This window comes from Bison bison, unplaced genomic scaffold (genome assembly GCF_000754665.1).
Source record: "Bison bison bison isolate TAMUID 2011002044 unplaced genomic scaffold, Bison_UMD1.0 scf7180017864148, whole genome shotgun sequence".
Taxonomy (NCBI): Eukaryota; Metazoa; Chordata; class Mammalia; order Artiodactyla; family Bovidae; genus Bison; species Bison bison.
In genome coordinates this window covers 6,044-14,619 of record NW_011494720.1, presented here as the reverse complement: position 1 = coordinate 14,619, position 8,576 = coordinate 6,044, and the positions used below count along the sequence as shown (strand labels likewise).

Sequence of the window (8,576 nt, the reverse complement as noted above, 5' to 3'; positions counted from 1 at the left end):
CCCAACAGAACCGGTGACATCATAGCTTCCCGTGTTCAGAAAGGTGCTACATGCTGTAGGTGGCATTTTACTTGGAGGCTCACAACACAGACTCCTGGTGTCCTGAAGAAAGGACATGCCACTTGCAGTGAGAAAGCCCATACCATTCAGTGCGGCTCCTGGTATGGTCCTGGGGCCTGGCAGAGACGAGGCCTCTGGTCATGGAATGTCAGAGTTGCCCATCATGATCTGGGTTCACCAACCCCAACCATTAGTTCAGATACGCCAGCCGTCATAGGATAGAAGTGATTATGTGGCTTGGCATAACCAGGGCTACAGGGAGAACAATAAAGATGTGCCAGCAGGTGACCTAGGCCTGACACCAGAGTTGATACAGGTGTGCTCACACCTGTGGCTTCATGCAGTATCCCCTACGGCTCCTTGAACAAGGAAGCCAGACTGCAGCAGAGGTGGCACATTAGCCCATAACAGCCAGATCCACACTCCTATCACACTCCCACCACCAGAAGCTACAAGGCAGGACACGGTAAGTTTCTGGTTCATAAACAGACAACTGAGGCAGCTCTTGGATGATTCTCTACGGGATGGGTCACTCATTCCTGGGGTCAGAAACCAGGACAGTGGACAAGTCTGGTTCTCAGTTGATTTACACATTATATTTGGCTCCTGCTGCTCCACAAATGTGCAGGCTCCTTTTGCACCCAGAGACAGATACCAAATGGCCTAAAGAGACCTCGAGATTTACTTTCTTCTGCAGAAAAAAAATCTGTCAACTCCTACCTTAATCAATAACCATTATAGGCTGCTGCTGTCCCAATTCCTAGACACTATGAATGTGGGACCAAAGGGTAGAAGTGGGGATGCCCAGTCTCACCCTCGAGCCCTGTGTCATACTCTGGGAACCCTGTTCCTGTCCCTCCTAAGTTAGGTCCTGGGGGTCTGGTCGGGGGTTTTGCTGGGTGAGTTATCAGACAGAGGGATAAGATGCCAGTTGAGAGAGGGCATGTTTAGATTCTCTTCAAGAGATAGGAAGCTGTTGGAGGCCCTGGGCTTCTTGGGACCATGGAAAAGTGGGTAATAAATGGTCTTGTAACCAAAAGGGCTCTAGGGGACCTTAGTGGGAAAGACCTGCCCCCGCCATGGTCTCTGTCTGCCTCTTGTTTGTAGAAAAGTTTCAGTCAGCCAGGCCTCCTGTGAGTCTCAAAACAGTGGTTTACGAGTTAAGGATTAGAACATGTGAAGATGGAGAAACGAATACTCCTTGTGCTGGGAAACTGGTAACAATTTAGACTGTGACCAGCCACATAGCAGTGTCATGAAATTACCAGTTCCCTGAAAGATAACAAAGAGCTGACACAAGCCTCAAGTTGTTTCTACAGGAAGCAGACACCCAGCACAGAAAAACTGCTGGCTGCAAGCACACAGACCCCCAGACTGGTTGAAACCATAATTTGGTGGTGCGCAAACGTTCGCCTTGTGCCAACCACCCTGACTGTGCTCAAGACGCTGATGCGCCCCACAGCCGCCACCTCTGCCCACTTTCTAACCTGGAAACTTGGAGGCAGTCTGAGGACATTAGGTCACTATTTCCCAGGGCTCCTGAACAAACCAGCTTCTCCTTTTCCACCACTTGTTACCTTCACCAGTGGTAGGATCTGGGTCATAACCAGCTTCAATTAGTAACAGCCTGAGCTGTCTAGGAGGAGCTTTGACTCCAGGGAGGTGCTGATCAATGGCTAGGCATGGAGAGCCTTCCTTGCGATGCATATGTAATTTTTCTTTTTTTTTTGTTTACCCAACACAACTCAGGCACCAATTCTGTGCATAGCACTGTTCTACGTGTGGCAAAAGGTATTCTTAACCTTAAAACATGATTGCCCCTTCTGGAATTGTGTTATCTCCTTTTCCAGAAAGTAAAAATAAATAAAATCACCATTGTTTACTATTGACCTGCCCCAAATCCACTTCTGGCTCTGAGAACTGCTGCTGCTGTTGCTGCTGCTAAATTGCTTCAGTCGTGTCGGACTCTGTGCGACCCCATAGATGGCAGCCCACCAGGCTCCCCCGTCCCTGGGGTTCTCCAGGCAAGAACACTGGAGTGGTTTGCCATGTCCTTCTCCAATGCATGAAAGTGAAAGTGAAGTCTCCCAGTCGTGTCCGACTCTTAGCGACCCCATGGACTGCAGCCTACCAGGCTCCTCCGTCCATGGGATTTTCCAGGCAAGAGTACTGGAGTGGGGTGCCATATGCTAGGATCTGCCAAATTTAAGATGTTTCAGTTAATTCAGCTCCTACTTTCCCCAAAGTAAGAAGGCAGAACTCCTCTTTATTAAAAAAAAAATTAAAAAGGCAATTTTTCATGAAAGCGTAGTTTCTGTTTCTACTGTATTTTTCTCTTTTTTTCCTTTTATTTTTTTAAGTTTTCTTCCTCCAACACTGCCTTTTCCTGTACAAGGCAATAGCATTTTTTCAGTTTTTTTTCCTAAGTAAAAGTATTTTATCTTATAGACAAATAATTCCCAAGACTAGTAATAAATATTAAAAAAGAAGAAGAATAAGAAAGAAACTTAAGGGTTTCCCTGGTGGCTCAGCAGGTAATGAATCCACCTGCAATGCAAGAGACCCCAGTTCAATTCCTGAGTCAGAAAGATCTGGAAAAGGGAGAGGCTACCCACTCCAGTATTCTTGAGCTTCCCTGGTGCCTTAGATGGTAAAGAATCCACCTGCAATGTGGAAGACCTGGGTTTGATCCCTGGGTTGGAAAGATCCCCTAGAGAAGGGAAAGGCTACCCACTCCAGTATTCAACCCTGGAGAATTCCACAGACTATATAGTCCACGGGGTCACAAAGAGTCGAACACGACAGAGCAACTAAGCCCAGCACATTCAAGGGTGAATCAACTACATTACTTTGATGAAGTAAAAACTAAAAAGCACTTGGCACTAAGCTAGTCCAAGTATTTGTGTTGAAACAATTTTAAAAACTATTTATTTTATAATACTGTTTATAACTTTCTTGGTCAAAATATTTATACAAACATTTTCAGTAAACCTAATGAAAGTGTTATCTAGAAAATATTCCACATCATTAAGTCTGTCTTAGAAAGTTCAGATGCTATGGCATTCCTAAGGCACGGTGTTCTGGAAGACAATGTGCTTCTGCGGTGCTGGGTGATGTATGTGACTGGCTGGCTCCAAGCGGGCCTCAGCAGGCACCATCCCCCTGATGCTGGGGGACTGTGAGAGGACAGTCAGACACAGGCCCCCAGGGCTGCATGGAACCCTGTGAGACACTGGGCCAGCTGCTGGAACTGGGCTTCTCCTCCGAATCTAAGGCCCAGCACAAGCCATCACAGCAAATGGTCATCAGGACACTTGATAGGCTGGGCTATTTGATGACCTTCTTTCACATCTCTAAAGAGTCGACATCTGTGTAGGGTATTTGACCCAGAGCCATGAGCTCCTACACTATCACTCTGAAGGCCCACACATCACTAGCACTGGAGAACTAAAAAAAATTATTTTTTTCATATCTATCTTTTTTTGGCTGTATTGGGTCTTAGTTGTGGCACTTGGGATCTTTTTGCAGCATGAAGACTCTTAGTTGCAACATGCTGACTTCTTAGTTGTAGCATGTAGGATCCAGTTCCCCGACCAAGGATCGAACCGGGCCCCTTCACTGGGAGTGTGGAGTCTTAACGACTGAATCACCAGGGAAGTCTGGAGACCTCATTCTTAACCAGACGTTCATGAGCCATCCATCGATCCCACGTTTTCATTGTCCCTCAGACAGTGAGAGTCCATGGGGAACAAGACTCTGGAGAGGGGCTATCTGTACTCTTAACTTGAGGTTGTCATCAATGGCAGAGCTCCTAGCAGCCAGGTCTTTGTGGAGGACTTCTCTTCTGACCAGGTTATCCGTTCCACAGGCAATCTGACCTTGTGGACCAAGTCCTGTTGAGAAGTTGCCTGAGGATTATTGGCCTCTACTAATTTGTGCTGGAGGCTCCCCTGGTGGCTCAGACAGTAAAGAATCTGCCTGCAATTCAGGGGACCCAAGTTTGATCCCTGGGTCGGAAAGATCACCTGGAGAAGGGAATGGCCACCCACTCCGTTATTCTTGCCTGAAGAATTCCTCAGACAGAAGAGCTTGTCGGGCTACAGTCCATGGGGTGCAAGAATCGGACAGGACTGACTGACTAATACACACACACACACACACACAATTTGCAATGCTGTGAAAACTATTTACGATTCTCCCAATTCATGTAAGGCAATATCACCAGGGGTTTTCTCTATCTTCTATACACACAAGGGAAATAGGAGGAAGATTTCTGTGACGAAGATCTCATAGCTTGCAATGTTCAGTGAGTATCATTGTCACCTGAATTTCAGAAGCTTAATCTCTGTTTTTATAAATGATTGCTGTTCTTTATTTGGATCTTTTTCATCTACATAAATCCCATGGAAAATACGCCCTAAACTACCTTCTTGGAGTACATCCTCTCCAAGGATAGAGTTATCCTCTCCTTGGATATTTCAATATCCTTCACCTTAGCTTTGGCCGCTAAAAGAGGGGCACTTCTCAAAACACTCCTCTACCCACCCACAAGGTAGGATAATAGGATGGAAGTACCATTGTTGGGTGTGTCTCCTCTCAGATACTGAGTCATCTGGGACATGGCTGAGACAACCCTTGGGATCTACTGGACACTGATGCTGTCTTCCAGTTCAATTCTTGTCACACTATGAAGGTGCAAAACAGCTAATATTATTACTACAAGAAATATAACTGCAGGGCAAACCCCTGTGCTGATATAAAACACGCGGGTAGAAGAAGCCGGAGCTGCATGAACAGGATCATAAATAGTTCTGCTTTTTTGTAACACATTTTCCTTCTTTTCAAATTTTTGAAGAAGGGAAGTTTTTGAAGAATTTACTGTCAAGTTGAGCTGCATTTAGTATCATAACCTCATCATCTACTTTGCAGAAAAGGAAAGCTAGAGCCAAATCACTGATATAGTGCGTGGATATCCCCCTACCCCGTGCCCCTCGCACGCCCCACCACCACCAAGCAGAAATGCTGACCTGGGGCAGGTCCACGAAACTGTCTACCTGGAAACCTGCTTATATTCAACTTGGACTCTGCAGGCCAAGTGAAAGGCAGGACATCTGTTTCGCTGGGTACGAATAGGTTAAAGGATAGGCGTAGTGTCCAACAAGATCACTTCTCTAATAAAAAAAGTTCTGCATCTAGACCAATGAGTCAGCGCACCTGGTCCCTGATCAGGAAGAGGCTTACACCCGCTCCGGAATTGGGGAAGGAACCGCGCCGCGGAGCCCGGGGATCACGAGTAAGGCCGCGCAGCGGAGCCTCGGGGTCGGAGGTGCAGCCTTGCAGCGGAGCCCGGGGTTCGGAGAGGAGCCGAACCACGGAGTCTCGGGAATCCGGGAGGAGCCGCGCCGCGGAGCCCCGGGATCGCGGGTGGAGACGCACCGCGGAGTCTCGGGGATCTGGGAGGAGCCGCGCCGCGAAGCCCCGGGATCGCGGGTAGAGCCGCACCGCGGAGTCTCGGGGATCGAGGATGCAGCCGCGCCGTGGAGCCCAGGGATCGGGGAGGAGCCGCGCCGCGGAGCCCGGGGGCCGGGAGTGGAGCCAGCAGCTGAGGCTCGGACAAGAGCAACTCAAGCACGTTTCACCCGGGAGCGCGCCGCCGCCGCCGCCGCCTGGGCGCCCGGGTCTGCTCTGCGTTTATAACTTACCGCCGGGAAAGAGCGCTGTCCTTCAAGGGCCGGGAGATGGAGGGACCAGAAGGGTCTCTGTTGCACAGGTCGGGGCGGGAGGATGTGCTTTTCGGGGTGGGTCTGGGTCCCTTCTCCCCGGGAAGGCCGACTGGTCCCAAACGGCCCTGCTCCAGGGCTCCCACTTCCCAGGGGCGGGCTGCACCCTTGGGGGGTTTCGGCCGCATTTCCTGCCGCGTCCCGGCCCCCTCTTCTCCCAGCGTCACCTCCCAAACTCCCGGCATTACTACTACACCCAAGGCACCCCTGTTCTGGCCCAGAGAGCCGGCAAGAAGCCGGGAAGAGCCACCGAGGAGCAAAGGGGCCGAGGGAAGGGAAAGAGGAGGGGGCGGCGGCGACACGCTGCAAGAAGTTTCGCGAAGCCCCACGGACACCACCCCCATCCCCTTTCCCCCATCCAACCTCCTCGCGTTCCCCAGCAGGTTCATCCCCGAACTCACCGCTGGACGTCCCGCTGAACAACACAATCAGAAGCAAAACTAGGAAGTCAAGACTGCTCTTGGAGCCACCCATTTCTCCCTTTGCCACCTGGATCCCAATTTTGCAGGAGTGCGAGGCTGCCGAGTCAGAACCCGCGATCCTCTCCCGCTAGCCCGCAGCTGTGGCCTGGACCTCCGCCTCTGCTCTGACTGCCTGGGCGGCCCCTCTGCCGGAAGGCCCCGCCCAGGTTACCGCGAGGAGGCTCCTCGACCAGATCTGGGCGGGGACTCCTGCCTGCTCCCTCACTCACTTGCCTGCCTTCCTGTAAAGCAGCCTACCCGCCTTTTACACTGGGCGCCCACGTGCGCTGGTTACAGGAGACCGCAACGCTCTTGTTCCTTCAATTCAGTTCAGTTGCTCACTCCTGTCCGACTCTTTGCGATCCCATGGACTGCAGCACGCTAGGCCTCCCTGTCCATCACCAACTCCTGCAGTTTACTCAAACTCTTGTCCACTGAGTCGGTGATGCCATGCAACCATCTCATTCTCTGTTGTCCCGTCTCCTCCCGCCTTCAATCTTTCCCAGCATCAGGGTCTTTTCCAATGAGTCAGTCCTTTGCATCAGGTGGCCAAAGGATTGGAGTTTCAGCTTCAACATCAGTCCTTCCAACGAATATTCAGTACTGATTTCCTCTAGGATGGACTGGTTGAATCTCCTTGCAGTCCAAGAGTCTTCTCCAACACCACAGTTCAAAAGCATCAATTCTTCCGCGCTCAGCTTTCCTTACAGTTCAACTTTCACATCCATACATGACTATTGGAAAAATCATAGCTTTGACTAGACGGACCTTTGTTAGCAAAGTAACGTCTCTGTTTGCAATATGCAGTCTAGGTAGGTCATAACTTTCCTTTCAAGGAGTAAGCGACTTTTAATTTCACATCTGCAATCACCATCTGCAGTGATTTTGGAGCCCAGAAAAATCAAGTTAGCCACTGTTTCCACTGTTTCCCCATCTATTTCCCATGAAGTGATGGGACCAGATGCCATGATCTTTGTTTTCTGAATGTGGAGCTTTAAGCCAACTTTTTCAGTCTCCTCTTTCACTTTCATCAAGAGGCTCTTTAGTTCTTCTTCACTTTCTTCCATAAGGGTGGTGTCATCTGCATATCTGAGGTTATTGATATTTCTCCCGGCAATCTTGATTCCAGCTTGTGCTTCTTACACCCCAGCGTTTCTCATGATGTACTCTGCATAGAAGTTAAATAAGCAGGGTGACAATATACAGCCTTGATGTACTCCTTTTCCTATTTGGAACCAGTCTGTTGTTCCATGTCCAGTTCTAACTGAGCTGCCCTTGTAAGGAATGCCATCCATGAAGGACTGACTTGAGGCAGCTGGACAGGTGGCCAGGGTAACATCGATTTAGGAAACCCAAGATGCCATGGTAGAGAAGAGAGGGGCGGAGCCAGAGCGCCTGAAAACTCGCCCGGGGGAAGGACGGAGAAATCGCCCGTGGCTCCTTGGCCGGGCCTCGTCCCAGCTCCTGGGTCCCCGAAGGCACCGCGGCGGCGCCCAGACTGACAACCGGAAAGAGCCTCGTCATCACCCCGCAACCCTGGGCACTTCCTTACAAAGACTCACTCACCGACCGGGCGGGCCTCCAGGGGCGCCGTCCCCCGAGCGCAGCACCTCGGCCCGGGGCTCGTCTTCCGCGCCCGCCCGGGATCCCCGCTCCAGCGACGCCTCTCCGAACGCCGCCGGCCGAGCTTCCCCCCAGCCGGGGCCACGAGGCGTCGGGCCGAGATTCGAAAGAGCGATTCAAACTGAAAACCCCGAGGAGAGTTTCAGGATTTCTCTTGTGGTTGTTCTCTCGGGGTTTCAACCTGCTCGAAAGCGACCTTGGCTGGACCGGGCAGGCGAGGACCGCGCCCCGCAGATAGCAGGAGCCGGGTGCGGAGAAGGAGTGGGCGGTGAGTGCGATCCCAGGACGGGCCCCCGCAAATGTTCTGTCTTCTCTCGCCACCCCGATGCCACCAGCCTGGAGACCGCGGGGTTGAGCCACCTGCGCGGCTGAGGTAGCGCAGGGGAGGGGGCTGGGAAAGGCGGGAGGGGGCCGCTGCTGCTTGACTCGGGAAAATCCGTCAATGTTTTGCGGTGAGCTTGCTCCTCGGGGCCCTGGGAGGACTTTGCCACTTGCGGGTGAGCGAACGGTAATAAATTCCCGGCTGTTCTGGAGCTCGGCTCCAACAGGACGATTGGACTCTGTTGTACACCCTCCTCCGATATGACAGACCTGGTGGCGTCGGCCGCTGCTGGTTTGATTAACAGAAGGGAATGACAACCCACTCCAGTAC

The 8,576-nt window shown here is 51.3% G+C and overlaps 1 pseudogene; it reads right to left on the bottom strand.

Annotated features, from left to right (window-relative positions):
• Window positions 1-3,250: 3,250 nt before the first annotated feature.
• LOC104989267 lies at window positions 3,251-6,229 on the bottom strand (annotated as a pseudogene).
• Window positions 6,230-8,576: the final 2,347 nt, after the last annotated feature.